Raw genomic sequence first — 19,887 nt, forward strand, 5'->3', positions numbered from 1 at the left:
TGCTGTCAGGCTTAAAGAGGGGTTTTGTGAAATATTTATGAGGGAAAAACCCTGCATATACTAAAATAAATTACTCTGGTAAGAGAAAAGTAATTATATTGTTTAAAAGTTTCGGGGAATTCTGAGCTGTTGTGAGAAGTTCTGGACAGAGGATTTTAAGACCTCTGGTGGTTTTTTTTAGTAGTCTCAGTAAGTTTGATCTTAAAGAAATTGTTTTGCTGAGACCATTTAAAAATCTGAGAGCATTGTTGATGGGAAGGAGTAGAACAGGGATAATTAATTATATTTTTCTTTACTTGGGGAAGCTAGTTAGGGAAATAAGTGAACAATCATATAGGGAAATGAGTTTAAAATTATAAGAAAAAATTGATTTGATGAATTAGACAGGGATAGGGTTTTGCCTTTTGATTTTTTCAAAGCATAGAGTAGAAGGTACTCAAGTTCCGGGTTCCTGCTCCCTGGCAGAGTTGAACCAAAGTACTGGCAACCTCAAAGCAACAAGTGCACCAACGTTAAAGAAAGACCAAAGTTAATACTATACAAGAAAGGTCTACAAAACAGCTAAGTACAACATCTATAGTGGTTCAGAGACTAAAATTACTTACCTGAAGGTATATAAGTGTTTTTTTTTCATGTCCAAGTGGAGGAGGTTTAATCCTTAAAGAGAAAGAATTGAGACAAAGAATCAATTTCTTCATTAAGACTTTCTGGATAAAGTAAATTTTGAAGAATAGAGAACAGAAACAACTGTACTATTTATCTGACTTGTGTTGTGAAAGTTGTTAGTGAGTCTATTTATTGAAGGTATATACAGTTTCTGAAAGTGAGAAAATAATATTTTAATGCAATTGAACAGCTGTCTTATTAATGAAAATTATTACAATTTTATATTGAAATTTTAAAGAAAACACTTTGCACAATAAATTAATTTAATTTCAAGTCTAGTGTGCAATATTGTCATAGCTTTGTAAATTTGAATCATCACCAAGGGAAATTCATTTATTAATATCTTGACTTGCACACTATACCAACTATAGAATTTCCTTATTTTTTTTCTCTGTATTTCCTCAATTGGTGAGTGTTGAGTGTGGGGCCTTTACACCGTGATTATATACTCTTACCATCTGCTCTAAACCTCACCCAGAGGGGATCTACACTACTAATAAATGGGAAAAGGTGGGATACAAATGTAACAAAAAAATAAAATAAAAGTAATGGGATGAGGCAGGAATGGCTCCCATTCCTTCTTTCTCCATCAGCTCCAGGTTCAAAATGGCTGCACTGACCCCTAGCAGTAGAATCACGGTACTGCCACTAGGCGTCAGCCTTCCGATTTGCCTTTATATAAGTGCCAGTAGCTAGATTCTGGCTAGACATGTCTGGATATTCAATGCTGGTGCCCGAGTCTAATTTAGGTAGAGGCAGTCGGAGCTTAAAAAAATACTGACCGCCACCAGCTGAATATTGACTGGAGAAAGCATACATGTACTTTTCCTTTCAAAAATTGTCACTATTTACAGAAACACTGGCCAGATCCACTTAGCCAGATCTTCAATGTCGCTTTCGACACCTAACCATTGTACCTCTATCCAGGAAATCTAGACTGCCTCAATCTTGATTGACTGCACTTTTTGTCCTTTAGATTGTAAGCTCCTTTGAGCAGGGACTGTCCTTTGTTAACTGTACAGCGCTGCGCAACCCTGGTAGCGCTTTAGAAATGTTAAATAGTAGTAGTAGTAGTAGAAGAATTGCCATTCTTAACTTATCAGGCAATTGGCATGCAAACAGCATGTTTATTAAATATCCCAAAGCTGCAGACCAAAATGCCATGTTTATTAATGTAGGAAATTGAGCATTATCTATTGCCAGTGTTAAATCAATACTAACACTAACAGTAATAACTTGGAAAAATATTATTATTTCAAAGCAAAAGATTTGTACAAAGGCTACACTTGAGCTGACAGCATCCCAAGTCGCAAATTTAGTTCAGACCTGTAAAACCTATATTACAGTTCCAACGCAGACCTGATCTTACGTCAATGCAAGCCTCTGGACATGCAAGAGCATAGAGTAGACTTTAGCATGCCAGTGCATGTCTCTGGAAACTGTATTACAGCGTCCGTGCACGTCATTGGAAAATCAGTACAAATGTTTGTGAACCTTGCCAACATATCAAGAGTCTACATAAAGCAAGCTCTAATGTTCTTATTTTATATTTAAAATAAGTTGTAATCTGCGTCTAGACTTCTAATAATATGCAGTAACACTCTAAATAAGTCAATCAGAGACAGTTGATTTAATACGTTGCTTTATTTTAAACCATTTATATTCCACTAGTCTTTCCTAGCTCTGAGCATATTCCATAAAAAACATATGATACAATGATAAAACGTGTTTCTAAGACAAGCTAGACAAGTGAATAGACAAAGCAAACATATATAAACAAGATGAAGTGATAATCAAATGTTTACTACAAAATGTCTAATTAGCTAGCCCCGCTCACAATATATTATCTCCTTACATCACAGAGTAGCAGCAGGAAGCTCACCTCTTAACAGCCTCATGAGTTGTGCAATCCACTGATAATGAAGGGGGAGGGAAACATGCTGTCATTGCTGGTTACAACAGAGCTTAATTAAGAGCTCTGCCAGGGTCCCCTTAGAATACCTTTTTGAATGTGTCTTCACCGACATGCTGTTTCCATGTAATTCCCTTGCATTTAAAACCAGACCATGTGAACCAGATGTTAAGAGACTGATGCACTGTAGACGTTCAGCTCTTCATCATGAGCTATTTCAATTTAATGGTTTCATTTCAATGTCTGAGAGCAAATAAGGCTAGAATAGACATGTTGGGTTAGAGTACGTACCAGATACTGTCGTCCCGTCAAACTACCTAATACGCAACGCTATGAGTGCACCTATGTTTACACACCATTAGCGTTGAGCATTAGGAAGTTGTGTTGGCGCACTGTTCATGCTTTATTTCGCCGGTGCTGTTCAGTACAGTGCTGGAGGTTTGAGCATCTGCCCCTGAGAGTTACCCAGCTGAGCCTGAGAGATCCACTTCCTGTTACCTCCTGTTACCCACTAGGGATGGGTTGACATTTTCAATGACATGTGATAGTTCTACGACATATACCATGTTGTTAAACCAAAAATGTGAGGAAAAAAAACACACGTAATTTATGTTTTTTTGTCGATAATAGCGCGCACTCTTTCAGAAAGAGTCCAACTCTTCCCTGATAGTGCTCCCGTTGCCCATGCATGAACCATTGTGTGTGTGTGTGTGGGGGGAATTCTGTATATTTATTTATTTATTTGTTACATTTGAATCTCACATTTTCCCACCTACTTGCAGGCTCAACGTGGCTTACATTGTACCGTGAAGGCATTTGCCAACTCCGGTAGAGAAACAAATACAGTGAAGTTATAGTCGAATAAGGTTCATATGTTACGGACACATTGGGAATTGTAGAGAAGGAGTAGATAGTAACATAGTAGATGACGGCAGAAAAAGACCTGCACGGTCCATCCAGTCTGCCCAACAAGATAACTCATATGTGTTACTTTTTGTGTATACCCTACTTTGATTTGTACCTGTGCTCTTCAGGGCACAGACCGTATAAGTCTGCCCAGCACTATCCCCGCCTCCCAACCACCAGTCCCGCTTCCCACCACCGGCTCTGGCACAGACCGTATAAGTCTTCCCAGCACTATCGCCGCCTCCCTACCACCAGCCCCGCCTCCCGATCTTGACTAAGCTCCTGAGGATCCATTCCTTCGGCACAGGGTTCCTTTATGCTTATCCCACGCATGTTTGAATTCCGTTACTGTTTTCATTTCCACCACCTCCCGCGGGAGGGCATTCTAAGCCACTGCTTAGCCACTGCGTAGCCAGAAGGCAATTTTTGGGTGGGCCAACAGGTTGGATGGGTGGGCACTACAACTTTTTTGAAAGAGAAAAAACAGAAACCTGATGCACCCATGCTCTATCCCTACCATGCTTCCCATAACTTCAATGAGGGTAGCAGTGCAGGCTTCAGTGGCTGCAGGCCAATTGAGAGTTAAGGGCAGTACAATAGACTGCAAGTCAGCTCCATTGAGCCATGGTCCTCCAACACACATATGGTATTGAAGACAAATACATTCTGCATCCAGAGGACCTCCTGGCCCTCCACGAACAATGGATACAGAGCACAGCAAGGACATTTCCACATAAAACTCATCATACAAAGACATTTTGGTTTCTAGTGTAATCTCAATAACAGACATATTATAAATTAATTTTTAAAAAATCTATAAAACAAAAGTCACTGAGAACCCACAGCAACTCTACAATGCCAACGCTAACTTCCAAAAACAAGGATCCTACCTATGAAAAGGAAGTGCATTAAATATTATAGTGGGGCCCTAAAATACAAGGAAAGCTGAACAAGCCAAATTACTACAGAATGCTACATAGAAACGTCATGCTAACAGAATACTTCACTCACACACAGAGAACTGTCAAATACAGAATAAGTGACCACAAACTCTAGAAATATAATTTAAACAAAAACCCCAAGAAACTAGACCTTGCATGTAGTACAACACCAGAGAAACATGAAAGAAACGCATTTCCTCCTGGGCAAAATATAAAGACAGCACATGCCAGGGATGGTGTTAGGGGCTGCAACTAGGGCAATTGTGCTTGGTTCCCTGGCCAGAGAAAGCCCGCCTGCTGGAAGCTGAAGACGCAGTCTCGTAATAGACTTTGGGGTCCTTTCCTAGATTTCTGTCCTGGACCCCAGCCATGTTTAAAATCAACTCTGGCAAGATGTACATTCCAAATTCAACATATTATATTCACAACATTGAAAATAAAATAATTTTTTGTACCTTTTTGTTGCCTGGTCATTTTATTTTTCAAATCATATTGGTCTCAGTCTCTGGTTTCTGCTTCCCTCTGTCTTCTCTGAACTCACTTGCCAGGGTCTCCTGTCTATTTGACATTTCTTCTTTATCCATGTCCATCATCCATCTCTGTTTTCCTATATTTTGTCCAGTATCTCCCCTGTGTTCATATCCCCTCATCCATCATCATTCCTCTGTGCACCTATGCACCCCATGCCCAGCATATCCCTTCTGTGTTCCTATTCTCCCACTTGTCTGGTATCTCTCCCCCCTCTCTGTGTCCATATACCCCCTTCTCCAGTGTCCAGCATTATTTCTCTATTCCATATCCCCCCCTTGTCAGGCATTGCCCCTCTGTGCCCATATGCCATTGCCATCCCCATACAGCATCTCACATTTTTGTGCCTGTCCCCATGCTCCCACCTAATGCCTATCATCTCCCTTCTGTATCTGTACATCTCCCTATGTCCCTTTTCTCCGTCCTCCACACCAATCTGTCCCTCTCCTCTCTGATCCCTCCCCAACCAGCTTCACTTCCTCTCTCTTTCCTTCCACTTATGCATCTGGCTCTTTCTGCCACTATGGGTTCAGCATTTGACTCCCTCTTCCTTTATCCCCATTGTCCAGCATCTCTCTCCCCTCCCTCTAACCCCTCCCATAGGTCCAGCACCTTTCTCTCTTTGCTCCAGCCCTCTTTGCAGGTCCACATCTCTCATTTCCCTTCAGCCACCCCCTGCATATCCAGTACCTCTCCTCCAGCCCCCCCCCCCCCACATGGCCAGCACCTCTTTCCCTTTTATCCAGCCCCCCTATGTGTCCAGCACCTCTCCTCTCCCCTTCATTTCAACCCTCTGCATATCCAGCACATCTCCCCTTTCCCTCCAACCCCCCATATCCAGCTCCTCTCCCCTTCCCTCCAACCCCCCTGCAAATCCAGCACCTCTCCCCTTCCCTCAAACTTCCCCCCTGCAAGTCCAGTACCTCTCTCCCTTCCATTCTCTCCAACCCCCTGCCCCTCACAAGTCTAGCACCTTTCTCTTCCCTTCAGGCCCCTCCCCTCCAAGGGCCAGCACCTCTGTATCTTCCTTACCCCCCAAAAAAAGTCCAGCACCGCTCCCCTTTGTCCTCCTCACCCCCCCCCCCCATACACACAAACATCCAGAACCTCTCCCTTCCCTTCAGCCCCCTCCCCTTGCAGAGCCCACTCCCCTTTGTCTTCCTCACCCCCCCACAAACGTACGTCCAGAACCTCTCCCTTCCCTTCAGCCCATTCCCCTTTGTCTTCCTCACCCCCCCAAACGTCCAGAACCTCTCCCTTTCCTTCAGCCCCCTCCCCTTGCAGGATGAGCAGACCACTGTCTTCCTACCCTCTCCCACCCCTGCCACAGCACTTGTATTCAACGCTATCGGTGCTGCCTCCTCCACCTCACAGTCTTCATCTCCCACCCCCGTGGCAGCGCTTGCGATTCGCTACCGGCGCTGCCTGACATCACAGATGCGGAGCCGACGACCTGCTCCAGGACCTTCCCTCTGCCACCTTCGTTCCTCTGCCCTGCGTAAACAGGAAGTTGAATCAGCACGGCAGAGGGAAGGCCCCGCCCCCAGAGCAGGACATTGTGCCGCGTCTGTCAGCTGTCAGGCAGTGCCGGTAGCAAATCGCAAGCGCTGCCACGGGAGTGGGAGACGGACTCGGAGACTGTGAAGTGGAGGAGGCAGCGCCGATAGCGTTGAATGCAAGCGCTACGGCGGGGGTGGGAGAGGGTGAAGAGACATGGTGACATCTGGATGGGCCTGACTGAAAACTGGGTGGGCCTGGGCCCATCCAGGCCCACCCGTAGCTACGCCCCTGATTCCAAGCATCCACTACTCTTTCCGTGAAAAAATACTTCCTGACATTTTTCTTGAGTCTGCCCCCCTTCAATCTCATTTCATGTCCTCTCATTCTACCATCTTCCCATCTCCGGAAAAGGTTCGTTTGCGGATTAATACCTTTCAAATATTTGAATGTCTCTATCATATCACCCCTGTTTCTCCTTTCCTCCAGAGTATACATGTTTAGTTCAGCAAGTCTCTCCTCATACGTCTTGTAACGCAAATCCCATACCATTCTCGTAGCTTTTCTTTGCACCGCTTCAATTCTTTTTACATCCTTAACAAGATACGGCCTCCAAAACTGAACACAATACTCCAGGTGGGACCTCACCAACGACTTATACAGGGGCATCAACACCCCCTTTCTTCTGCTGGTCACACCTCTCTCTATACAGCCTAACAACCTTCTAGCTACGGCCACCGCCTTGTCACACTGTTTCGTCGCCTTCAAATCCTCAGATACTATCACCCCAAGATCTCTCTCTCCGCCCGTACCTATCAGACTCTCCCCGCCTAACACATACGTCTCCCGTGGATTTCTATTCCCTAAGTGCATCACTTTGCATTTCTTCGCATTGAATTTTAATTGCCAAACAGACCATTCTTCTAGCTTCCTCAAATCCTTTTTCATGTTTTCCACTCCCTCCCGGGTGTCCACTCTGTTACAGATCTTAGTATCATCCGCAAATAGTGTTCATTACGAGCTTTAGTTACATTGTGTTGCAGGGTTAAGGCACTTAAGTTGGGTCAGGAGAGTATGCCTTATTGAACAAGTTGGTCTTTAGTGATTTCCGGAAGTTGAAGTGGTCATACGTTGTTTTCACAGCTTTTGGTAATGCATTCCACAGTTGTGTACATATGTAGGAGAAGCTGGATGCATAAGTTGATTTGTATTTGAGTCCTTTACAGCTTGGGTAGTGGAGGTTTATTTGATATCCCGCTTAGGGTCAGACCATCATAGCGGTATACAGAATGAAAAAACATAATAGTACAATGAAACATAAGACATAAGACGGTACAAATCAAAAAAATATATAAGTGCAAGGCAGAGGTAGAGAAACAGAAAATTCTACTGTAGTTGGACAGGCTCTGACTAGATTAGCCAATTGCACTCAATTAAGCAAACATCAGCAGTTGAAAGCTGCATGGAATAGGTGGGGTTTAAGCATAGCTTTAACCTCAGCGAGGGAGTCCACTGTTCACAGAGCTTGTGGTAAGGCGTTCCACAGAGTGGGGCCCAGTACACTAAACATTGACGTGCGATGGGTGGGCATATGGAGACTAAAGTTGCATGCCCAAATTTGGCAGTGCGGCCAACCTGCATGTGCAACTTAATTGATTAACAAGTCAATCAGTGTCAATAATTAGCCAATAACAAGCAATTATTGGTACAAATTAGAATTTGCGTGTAAAACTTTCTAAGCGTATTCTGTAAAGTGGTGCGCATAAATTCTACTGCATGGATCTCAAAAGGGGGCGTGACCATAGAAGGGGCATGGGCGGGTAAAGGGCATTCCTAAAAATGACAGAATGTGTCCGATCCGCACCTAAGTTAGGCACTTGCACCAGGTTTTAGTTGACAGAAATGGCAATGCCTAAATTTTAGTCACGGAAATGGGCGCTTACATGTATTCTATAAACCATATGTAATTTTAGGCGAGATTTATAGACTAGCGCTAAGTGTGGATTTTTTGGTGCCATATCTGGACTTCCCCCTTGTGTGTGTACAAACCACTGACCATGTGCAAATAATGTACACATACATGTACCACTGGGAAATCTGCTCCTTCTGAAAGGGTACACTCTCTTTTCAAAAGAGTGTGCCCATTTTTCGAATAGTGCCCATCCTCTTGAAAGAGTGAACACTCAACAACATTGCTCCCTTAATGAAAAAAAATGACCAATAAAAAATGATTGAAACAAACATTCCCAGAAGCAACACAAAATGAACCTTTCTGGCTGCTCGCCCCTATTGCACACAGAAGAGATGGTGATTCCCAGGTCTATTGGGGTTATGTTAGCTAACGAACCTGTACTCCAGTAACTTATCCAAACCTTATTTCAATCTGCTTTGTTCTCTGCATGAAGTCTGGCTGGTTTTTACCAGACATCTCTCCATCCAGGCTACATGTCATTCAGCTTTTTCTTCATGACCCCTTGCTTGTTGAATACACTATCCTACTCTACCTTACACTTATCCTTTTCCTAACATGTTCCCTGGGTGCATGATGCAGCTGGGTGTTGGAGTGGCTTTGCAGTGGCTGCCCTTCTCATTTCTCTCTGGTCTCTATTACTTCTCTCTGCTCCTGTTTCTCCTGTATTCTGTAGGGTGTTGGCGTTCCTTTCTTTGTAAACCTTATGGTTGTACATTTTTTGACATTGATTGTGAAGAGCATTGTATCAAATGCTGTGTGCGAGAAATTGTGAAGCTACAGAAAGAAGTAGGACACCGGTTTCTGAGGGCATCATTAAAGTGGGATGAATTTGAAGAAGAAAGAGATTTGAAGCAGAGTATTCTTCTCGATCTGCTCTATGACAGCCTCACCTTTGCAGCAGAGAAAGGATTCTTGGGATCTGGAGTGGCCCTGGTAGGAAAGTAGTCAGAAGAACTTAGGAAACAATGCAAAGTGTGATCAATCACATCATGTGAGTTGACCAAGGTTTCTCGTTCATGACTGATGTTTTTACCCGATGTATTACTTCTTGGAATCACATGACTCCTGACATAAGCACTGTTTGCCCAAACATGGCCGTGTTGAGTCATTAACTGTTGTGTTACAGACGCTGGTTGACACTATTGTGCATTGAAGTCTCTTTAGTTCTGTATTAGACTCATCAGTAGTGTGGTTTTTCCTTCACTACTGCATCTTTCTCCTATATACCATCAATAAATAAATAAATAAATAAAACTATACTATTTGATTACATCTTTTAGTAACAAGTTATGCCACTGAATTGCACGTTGACTGAAAAATATTTTTGTAACTTTATTTTAAATCTGAAATCAGTTATCCATTGTTCTATTACTACATGGAGTGGCCTAGTGGTGAGCGTGCCAGTCTTACAATCCAGAGGTGGCTGGTTCAAATCCCACTACTGCTCCTTGTGATCTTGGGCAAGTCACTTAACCCTCCGTTTCCTGAAGAGCAAACTTCACTTATGACCCCTCCTGGGACAGAGAAATATCTAGAATACTTGAATGTAACTCACCTCAACCTACCACTGAAAAAAGTGTGAGCAAAATCTAGATAAATATGTAAAAGGTCAAGAACCATTTCCTATTAAGCTTTTCCGCACTACTCAGGATTTTGTAAACTTCTGTCATATCCTGTCTCTCTTACTGGTCTCTTTCTAAACTGAACGGCATTAATTTGTTAAGTCGTTCTGAACATGTTATGATTGACCTGTGTGTAGAGCTCTAGATCCCTACTCATCATCGTATGTAAAAAAAAAAAATCATATTTTCCGTGAACCATTAACTTTCCTTAGCGTCAAAAAATGATCAATCAAAAGTTCATTTCTACATAAAAATGCAAATCGGGAGTTTAGGAAACATGAATATTAATTCTTCAAAGTAAGTGTTCACGCAAGTACTAGTCATTAAAAGCATTTCCAACATGCATATCAGGCTGTCCTTTAAAAGACTGTTCAGACAAATATGTCATCAAGTTATTCAAAACCCATGCAATCTTATCTAAAGTTTCATCTATCAACAGCATAGTTTTCATCTCTTGCAGCTGTGTGTCAAAATGCTCGCAGATCAGTTGGCAGATAGGGAAGGGGGAAGCGGCTGGCACAGTTCTATCAGTTTGCACAGGATTGTAAGAGGACTTCAGAAAAGAAATAATTGTTTGATCATTTCCTATGCTTTCTAATCACACTGCAGAAAATAGTCTGTATCTTTTACAATTTCTCTCTCTCTTCCCCCTCAGGAGTGGAGGAGTAGCCTAGCGGTTAGTGCAGTGGGCCTTGATTCTGGGGAACTGAGTTCAGTTCCCCCTGCAGCTCCCTCTTTTGCCCCTGGTACAAAAATAAGTACCTGAATATATGTAAACTGCTTTGAATGTAGTTGCAAAAAAAAAAAACAAAAAACCTTAGAAAGGCAGTATATCAAGTCCTATTTCCCTTTCCCTTTCCTATACGTTTGTGTGCACAATATTAAACTAAGCACATGCATAAGTTATAGAATAATTCTAGTTAGGCGCAAAGCTTCTAATATAATAATTCGCACCTCCAATGTTCTGAACCTGACTCCGTGGCAGCGTGGCAGTGAAGCCGTGTAGTGTTCGCAGGGTTCGTAATTGCACTCTCGATCACTGCCCCGCCCTCGAAGGAACTCTGTGGTTTCGCTTCTGTTTCTGCAGTTCCTGTGGTCCCGCCCTTCTGCAAACAGGAAATGAGGGCGGGACCAGAGGAACAGCTGAAACAAGCGGCATCTGTACTTGCTGCACTTCAGTGTTGTCGGACGAGCAGGAGGTAAAACATTTTAAACAACAGCTGCCACGTACGAAGGGCTGGGGCACCTGCATGCGTCCTCCTTGCTGTCGGAGGCCACAGAGATAGAGGGAGGGAGGCGCTGGCCGGCGGAAATGGGAGGAGGGGGGCACGAACATCAGAGGAGAGGGGGGCCCGGATAGAGGGGGGGTCCTGAGACGACAGGGGGATCCTGAGATGAGGGGGGAGGGGTAGGGGGTAGAGGAGGGGGAGAACATTAATGGCAGAAGGTCATTACCGTGCTAGCGCCCGTTTCATTTCAATGAGAAACGGGCTTTTTACTAGTAATTTAATATTTTTAAAAAATTTTAATTTTCCACATTTATATCCTGCTTTCGACCAAAGTGGGTAACAAATCAAACAGACATAATAAAATGACATTATACAGCATCAAACACTACTACTACTACTATTATTTAGCATTTCTATAGCGCTACAAGGCGTACGCAGCACTGCACAAACATAGAAGAAAGACAGTCCCTGCTCAAAGAGCTTACAATCTAATAGACAAAAAATAAAGTAAGCAAATCAAATCAATTAATGTGAACGGGAAGGAAGAGAGGAGGGTAGGTGGAGGCGAGTGGTTACAAGTGGTTACGAGTCAAAAGCAATGTTAAAGAGGTGGGCTTTCAGTCTAGATTTAAAGGTGGCCAAGGATGGGGCAAGACGTAGGGGCTCAGGAAGTTTATTCCAGGCGTAGGGTGCAGCGAGACAGAAGGCGCGAAGTCTGGAGTTGGCAGTAGTGGAGAAGGGAACAGATAAGAAGGATTTATCCATGGAGCGGAGTGCACGGGAAGGGGTGTAGGGAAGGACGAGTGTGGAGAGATACTGGGGAGCAGCAGAGTGAGTACATTTATAGGTTAGTAGAAGAAGTTTGAACAGGATGCGAAAATGGATAGGGAGACAGTGAAGGGTCTTGAGGAGAGGGGTAGTATGAGTAAAGCGACCCTGGCGGAAGACGAGACGGGCAGCAGAGTTTTGAACCGACTGGAGAGGGGAGAGGTGACTAAGTGGGAGGCCAGCAAAAACCCTGTCTTTAAGCAATACACAGAGGTAAAATCACTGAGACCCATCTATAACCTTGCAAAATATTGATCAATCTTCTAAATAAGCCTTAACAAATTAATGTGTTTTCAACAAGTGCTTAAACTGTTGAACATTATTGCACAGTCTCATATAACCAGGGAGACTATCCCATAAACCAGGACCAGTAGCAGAAAAGGCATAACGAAAAGCTGTCGCCGAACATAAACATAACTGTAGATTTTTCGGACCACTAGGACCGAGTAGGCTGATACATTTTTAAAACATAACTGAAATACAGTGGAACATTCACATAAACTCTTTGATGAATCAAGATCAAAACCTTGAACAAGATTCTGAACGATACCGGCAACCAATGAAGGTATTTCAACACTGGAGAAATATGTGTTTATCTATGTACTCCAGCAAAATCACACATGCCATTGCATTCTGCATGACCTGCAGAGCCTGGAGTCTAGCTGATAATAAACCTAAATAAAGAGAATTACAAAAGTCAAGTTTAGCCAATACCAGGCTTTGCATGGTCACACAGAATTCAGAGGCAGGCACCATGTTCTTCAGCTTACTGAATGTACGAAGCTGGAAAAAAGCTGACGTAATAACATGGGTTCACTTGATTTTGCATAGTTACAAAGAACAACTTGTAAAGAAACTGCAGACTGCCCAAAACACAGCAGCAAGACTAATCTTTGGTAAATCCAAATTTGAAAGTTCCAAACCCCTTCGAGAGAAATTGCACTGGCTCCCAATAAAGGAACGAATCAACTTCAAGATCTGCACCTTAGTCCACAAAATTCTTTATGGAGAAGCCCCAGGATACACGAGTAACCCAATCAATCTTCCAGCCAGGAATACATCAAGCACATGCCGTTCATTCCTAAATCTCCATTACCCTACCTGTAACGGCCTCAAATATAAATCCACTTACGCTTCCTCCTTTTCCTTTATCAGCACCCAATTATGGAATGCGTTGCCAAAAGCTATCAAAACTATTCAAAACCATCTCAACTTTAGGAAATTACTCAAGACCAACCTGTTCCGGAAGCCCTACCCCCATGATCCAATATAAAACCTAAAGTCCTGCAAAACAGCTTATAAATGGACCATTTTGGACTCTCTTATCTTTACCCACTTTCCCTTTACATCCTATTCTTTCTATCCTTGTTGACTACTACAATCTATTGTATTTGTATAAGTACCAGATTGGCGATAACCCTTTCGGTTTATTGTAAGCCACGTTGAACCTGCAAACATGTGGGAACATTGTGGGGTATAAATGTGATAAATAAATAAATAAAATCTAGCATGACTCCCAAATGAGATACTAATTAGCATTAACAACCAATTATTGGCTATAATTTGCGCTAATTGGCATGAGTGTAACTGCCCTTAGTCAGGATCAGGGCCGTGCCTAGGGTCTCCGGTGCCCCCCTGCAGTTGACCTCTCCGGCGCCCCCCCCTGCAGTTGGCCTCTCCGGTGCCCCCCCCCCCCGAAAACGAGCGCTACACTACCCGCGCTCTTCTCCCCAGATCCTTTTTTTTTTGCTTAAATTTACCTCTCCGGCGCGCGGCAGCGTTAGTGAGAAGGAGGCGGTGCTCCCCCGCCCCGACGTGTCTTGCCTTCGCTGTGTCCCGCCTTCTTCTGACGTCAGAAATGACGTCAGAAGAAGGCGGAACCGAGCGAAGGGAAGACACGTGGGGCGGCCGGGGGAGCGCCGCCTCCTTCTCACTAACACTGCCTACGCTGCCGCGCGCCGGAGAGGTAAATTTTAAAAAAAAAAAAGGATCTGGGGAGAAGAGGGCGAGGTAAGCATGGTGCGGCGGGGCGCCCCCCCAGAGGATGGCGCCCTCCTGCTATGCTTACCTCGCTTACCGCGTCGGCACGGCCCTGGTCAGGATTTTAGAAATTGTGCAAAATCCATCTTGAGCAATGCAAGGGGCATGAACTTGAGAGGGGCATGGGCGGGTCAGGCAGTGGTGTTCCTAGGTCAGCTACCACCCGGGGTGGATTGCCGCTGTGCCTCACCTTGCACCGGAAGATGCTTTTTAGTTTCAAAATATTAGATATGCAACTGTAATTGGTGTTTGAGATGTTCAATTGATGAGAAATATGTTTTTTTGTTCCAATGTATTAGATATACAATTGTAAATACTCCTGAGAAGGACTTATTGTTTGTAATCCGCTTAGAATCTCTTTTGAACTTCGCGGAATATAATAATCATATAGCTTGGAGGGGACTAATCGAACGGCGCCGGCCATCTCTATGGGCGGCCATCTCTGGGGCCGGCATCGGAAGTGGGCGGAGCCAACCATATTTTTGAAAAAGATGGCCGGCCATCTTTTTCTTCGTTAATACGGTTGGGCCCGGCCAAATGTCAGAGTTCGCCGGGTTTGAGATGGCCGGCATCGGTTTTCGGCCATAATGGAAAATAATGCCGGCGATCTCAAACCCGGCGAAATCCAAGGCATTTGGTCGTGGGAGGAGCCAGAATTTGTAGTGCACTGGCCCCCCTCACATGCCAGGACACCAATCGGGCATCCTAGGAGGCACTTCCAAAAATTAAAAAAAAAAATTAAAAATAGCTCCCAGGTGCATAGCTCCCTTCCCTTGGTTGTTTAGCCCCCCCCCAAACCCCCCAAAGCCCACTCCCCACAACTGTACACCATTACCGTAGCCCTAAGGGGTGAAGGGGACATCTACGTGTTGGTGCAGTGGGTTTTGGTTGTGTTTTGGAGGGCTCCCATTTACCATCACAAGTGAAACAGGTAGGGGGGAGGGATGGGCCTGGGTCCACCTGTCTGAAGTGCACTGCACCCACTAAAACTGCTGGCATAGAGGCTGGCAAAAAAGGGTTTTTTTGTTTTTTTATTTTGGGTGGAAGGGGGTTGGTGACCACTGGGGGAGTAAGGGGAGGTCATCCCCGATTCCCTCCGGTGGTCATTTGGTCAGTTGGGGCTCCTTTTTGAAGCTTGGTCATGAGAAAAAAGGGACCAAGTAAAGCCAGTGAAATGTTCGTCAAGCCTGGCTTTTTTTTCCATTATCGGGCGAAGCCAGCCATCTCGTGAGCACGCCCCTGTCCCGCCCCCATCCTGCCTTCACTACCCTACCGACATGCCCCCTTGATGTTTCGCCAGCTCCGCAACGGAAAACAGTTGAACCTGGCCAAAATCGGCTTTCGATTATACCGATTTTGCCGGGTTCAGGAGATCGCCGGCCATCTCCCGATTTGTGTCGGAAGATGGCCGGCGATCACTTTCGAAAATGAGCTGGATAGTATAGCATAGCATTTTATGCAATGAGACCTAGGGGCCCTCTTAGGGTTAACACACACGTACCGCAACGTCAATAGCCTAATGCAGGATGCGCTAAAGCATCCTGTGTTAGTTTTGCTGTCTCTGCATGCTAAGTGCACGGTACTTATTTTTAATATTTTATCAGGAGGGAGCGTGGCATGGGTGAGGATAGTGACAGCCCTACCACTAGGACACCTGAAGGCAGCACTCTTCCTGGAGTGGCATCTCCCTCTTCCTTCTTCCACCCCCTTTCCCGAGTTTACCTTCTTTTCCCATTTTCCAAAAGGTGGTGGTCTGTTCTCTTTACTGTAGCCCGCCCAAAACACAGCAGCAAGACTAATCTTTGGTAAATCCAAATTTGAAAGTTCCAAACCCCTTCGAGAGAAATTGCACTGGCTCCCAATAAAGGAACGAATCAACGAATCAACTTCAAGATCTGCACCTTAGTCCACAAAATTCTTTATGGAGAAGCCCCAGGATACACGAGTAACCCAATCAATCTTCCAGCCACCTGTAAATCACGACCCCCCCCCCCCCGGCACATCACCTCCACCCCCGCAAGTGCATAGCTCTTACTTCCTCGGGGTGCAGGAAGCAGTCACACAGCTGTTGGCTCTGCTGGTTCTCTGCCCCGGAACAGAAAGTAAAGTCAGAGGGAGCAGGGAACCAGCGGAGCTGACAGCCGGACAGCTGCTCCCTGCAGTGGTGTGCTGAGGGCAGGGCGGTGGGTGCACGCAGCAGGAGGGCTGCAGGGAGCAGCCGTGGGGCTGTCAGCTCCACTGGTTCCCTGCTCCCTCTGCCCCGGAAGAGGAAGTAACAGCAGAGGGAGTAGGGAACGGCTTAATGCATGGAAACAGCAAAACTACTACTAAAACCCCTTAATGCAGTCACACAGTAGCCTGTTTCAGCACTTTAACCATGGGTTATCCCATGGATTCTATATATGGCTTCCCAAAATTCAGGCACCGATTGAAGAAGTGCATCCAATTAAATTGGCCCACAATTCAATTAGTGCTGATAACTGGGTACTAATCAGCAGCAGTCTGGATTTTCTCTAACAGTGTGCACCCAAATCCTGTAGCACGCAACCCAAAAGGGAGCGTGGATATGGGAGGAGCATGGGAGGGCCAGGGGCATTCCTAAAACTTGCACGCCAGGGGCGTAGCCAGACTTCGGCGGGAGGGGGGTCCAGAGCACGAGGTGAGGTTGCACATTTTAGCCCCCCCCCCGGTGCCGCTGACCCCCCGCCATTGTCGATCCCCCCGCTGCCACCACCACCACTACCAACAACAACTTTGATCCCCCCCTGCCGACGACCCTCTCGACCCCCTCCCACCGCCAACCCACCATCACCTACCTTTGCTGGTGGAGGACCCCAACCCTCGCCAGCCGAGGTCCTCTTCTTCCGGAACGTCAGACTCAGAAACAGAATGAAGCCTTGCACCGGTAACTTTTTGTTTTCTCAGAGGCGGGCTGTAATAGAGAAGAAGCCAGTGCCAGCGGCAGGGCAGCTTATGGGAATCGCTGGCCCTGCCATCTTTTAGAAAATGGGAAAAGAAAGTAAACTTGGGGAAGGGGGTGGAGGAAGGAAGAGGGGAGAAATCAGATTGTGGCCTGGGGGGTGGGCGTGGCATCTCAGCTGTGCCTTAGGCAGCATCTTGCCTTGGGCCAGCCCTGGGTGGGGAATGGGCAGAGCGCAGCAACGAAGTGATACCCAGTTACACGTGCGAGGATTAATGCCAAAGCCCTTACCACCTCCTAAATAGGAGGTGATAAGTGCTCACATGCTAACCTGTTTAAATGGCTGTGTGCTGTAGGGCTTCTTAGGTGATTAGCTGATAAGCTAATTAGCTAATAATTACTCTAATTAGAATTTGTGGCAGCTAAAATGGGGAGGAGGCGCTTATCTAAGATGGCTGTCTGCTGAGTTATGTAAACAGACGCTGTCTCCTACCTTGGTTCCATTGGTTAAGAGGAAATCTAAAACTCAGTTCTTCCCCGTGGAGCCCAAGTCAACCCTTGCGCAAGTGGGGCCGATGAATGCTTTTGTCGTGCAAGGTCCAGGTGCGGCGCTTCCAGAGGTATCTTCGGCTGGGGGAGGCAGCATGGCAGAGGCTTCTCCTACTCCGCTTGAAGTGGTTATTCTCTCTCTGGAACAGTGAACTCCACCCCTACAGCTGCTCCTGCTGGTGTCTGTTGATGACACTCAGGGAAAAGGCTGGCATTGATCTCCAGCTTCACAGCTGTGAGGATACAGAAGAATCGGTGACTTGCGGGAGGCAGGAAGGTCTGTTACCATCAGTGCTGGTGACTCAGGAGTATGTGCACTTGGAGTGAGTGCTGTGATGGCTTCTGATTTACAGATTGAAACCCCAGGTACTCAAACCTTTTTCTCATTAAAAGTAGGAAGTGAGATGGCAGCTACTCTTTTACTGAGGCCACAGATCTTTAACTTGGAGACTATACGGGAAGCAATTTCCTCCCTTCAGACCTCTCTGGGATCTTAGATACAAAAACTGGATTCACACATGGATTTGATATTATCAGAATTGGCAGTCTTAAAGTCTAAAGTGACTGTTTTGGAAAATAAATATGAAGTTATTGAAACAAGACTAGAAGCTTTGGAAACCTGAGGAGAGACTTGGATGAAAGACAGTGTGAATTTATACGCTAAAGTTGAGAATTTAGAAAATGCTGTCAGGTGGCATAATTGTAGACTGATTAAGTTTCCTAAACTTTATTCTACCTCTACCCTTGATATTTTTAAAATTTTGAAGGTTCCAGAACCCTCCCATCTGCCCGTTTCAAAAATGCGTTACCTCCCTGTTGGTAAGCGGCAATCTCAGCTTAACCAATCTGCACTTCCCCAGCTGTAAAGGACTAAAATACAAGCTGATGCACGCCACTACCTTCTCTTACATGAGCACGCAGATATGGAATGCACTACCTACAGACCTGAAAACAATTGAAGAAATAACCAACTTTCGCAAATCTCTGAAGACATATTTCTTCAACAAGGCCTACAAAGAGAATCCATAGCTTCACCAATCCACCACATCAACCCAATCAGTTACGAAAGCCCACCTCAATACCTACCCTTCAATACATCCCTTCGTTCTTCCCTTACTCAGTCTCTGCACCTTACTAATTCTATCTGACATCCTGGAATGTTAATGTCATAACAAAACTATGTAAGCCACATTGAGCCTGCAAATAGGTGGGAAAATGTGGGCTACAAATGCAATAAATAATAAAATAAATAATAATTGACCTATGGATAGTTTGGATTTGACAAATTTCCTTGAACATGGAGGTTCTGACTCCTACTTTGATTGTACAACTAGCTCTGGATTCTGACAGGGAATGACTTTTAGAGCTATTCTTTAAGTAACATAGAGGGGCATAATCGACCAGAAACGCCCATCTCCATGGGCGTTAATCTCCGAGAACGGGTCCGTGAAGGGGCGGAGTGAACCGTATTTTTTAAAAAAAATAGACGCCCATGTTTTATTCGCCAAGGTGTGAGCTGGGCGTTTTTGCTTTTCACTGATAATGGAAAATGAAATCGCCCAGCTCAAAAACGAATAAATGCAAGGCATTTGTTCGTGGGAGGGGCCAGGATTCATAGTGCACTGGTCCCCCTCACATGCCAGGACACCAACCGGGCACCCTAGGGGGCACTTTTACAAAAAAAAAAAAAAGGTAAAAGAGCTCCCAGGTGCATAGCACCCTTCCCTTGGGTGTTGAGCCCCCCAAATCCCCCTCAAAACCCACTGCCCACAAGTCTACACCATTACTATAGCCCTAAGAGGTGAAGGGGGGCACCTACATGTGGGTACAGGGGGTTTGGGGGGGGTTGGACGACTAGTAGCATTAAGCAGCACAATTGTAACAGGTAGGGGGGGATGGGCCTGGGTCCACCTGCCTGACGTCCACTGCACCCCCTAACAACTGCTCCAGGGACCTGCATACTGCTGCTTGGGAGGAGGGTATGACATTTGAGGGTGAAAGTAAAAAGTTGTGAAACATCATTTGTTGTGGTGGGAGGGGGTTAGTGACCACTGGGGGAGTCAGGGGAGGTCATCCCCGACTCCCTCTGGGGGTCATCTGGTCATTTAGGGCACTTTTTGGGGCCCTATTCGTCAAAAAACAGGGTCCAGGAAAAGTGCCCTAAATTCTAGCTACAAACGCATCCATTATCGGCGAAGGGCGCCCATCTCTGTTCGCCCGATAACCACGCCCCAGTTCCGCCTTCACCACGCCTCCGACACTCCCCCGTCAACTTTG

The sequence above is a fragment of the Microcaecilia unicolor genome, chromosome 5 (genome assembly GCF_901765095.1).
Source record: "Microcaecilia unicolor chromosome 5, aMicUni1.1, whole genome shotgun sequence".
Lineage (NCBI taxonomy): Eukaryota > Metazoa > Chordata > Amphibia > Gymnophiona > Siphonopidae > Microcaecilia > Microcaecilia unicolor.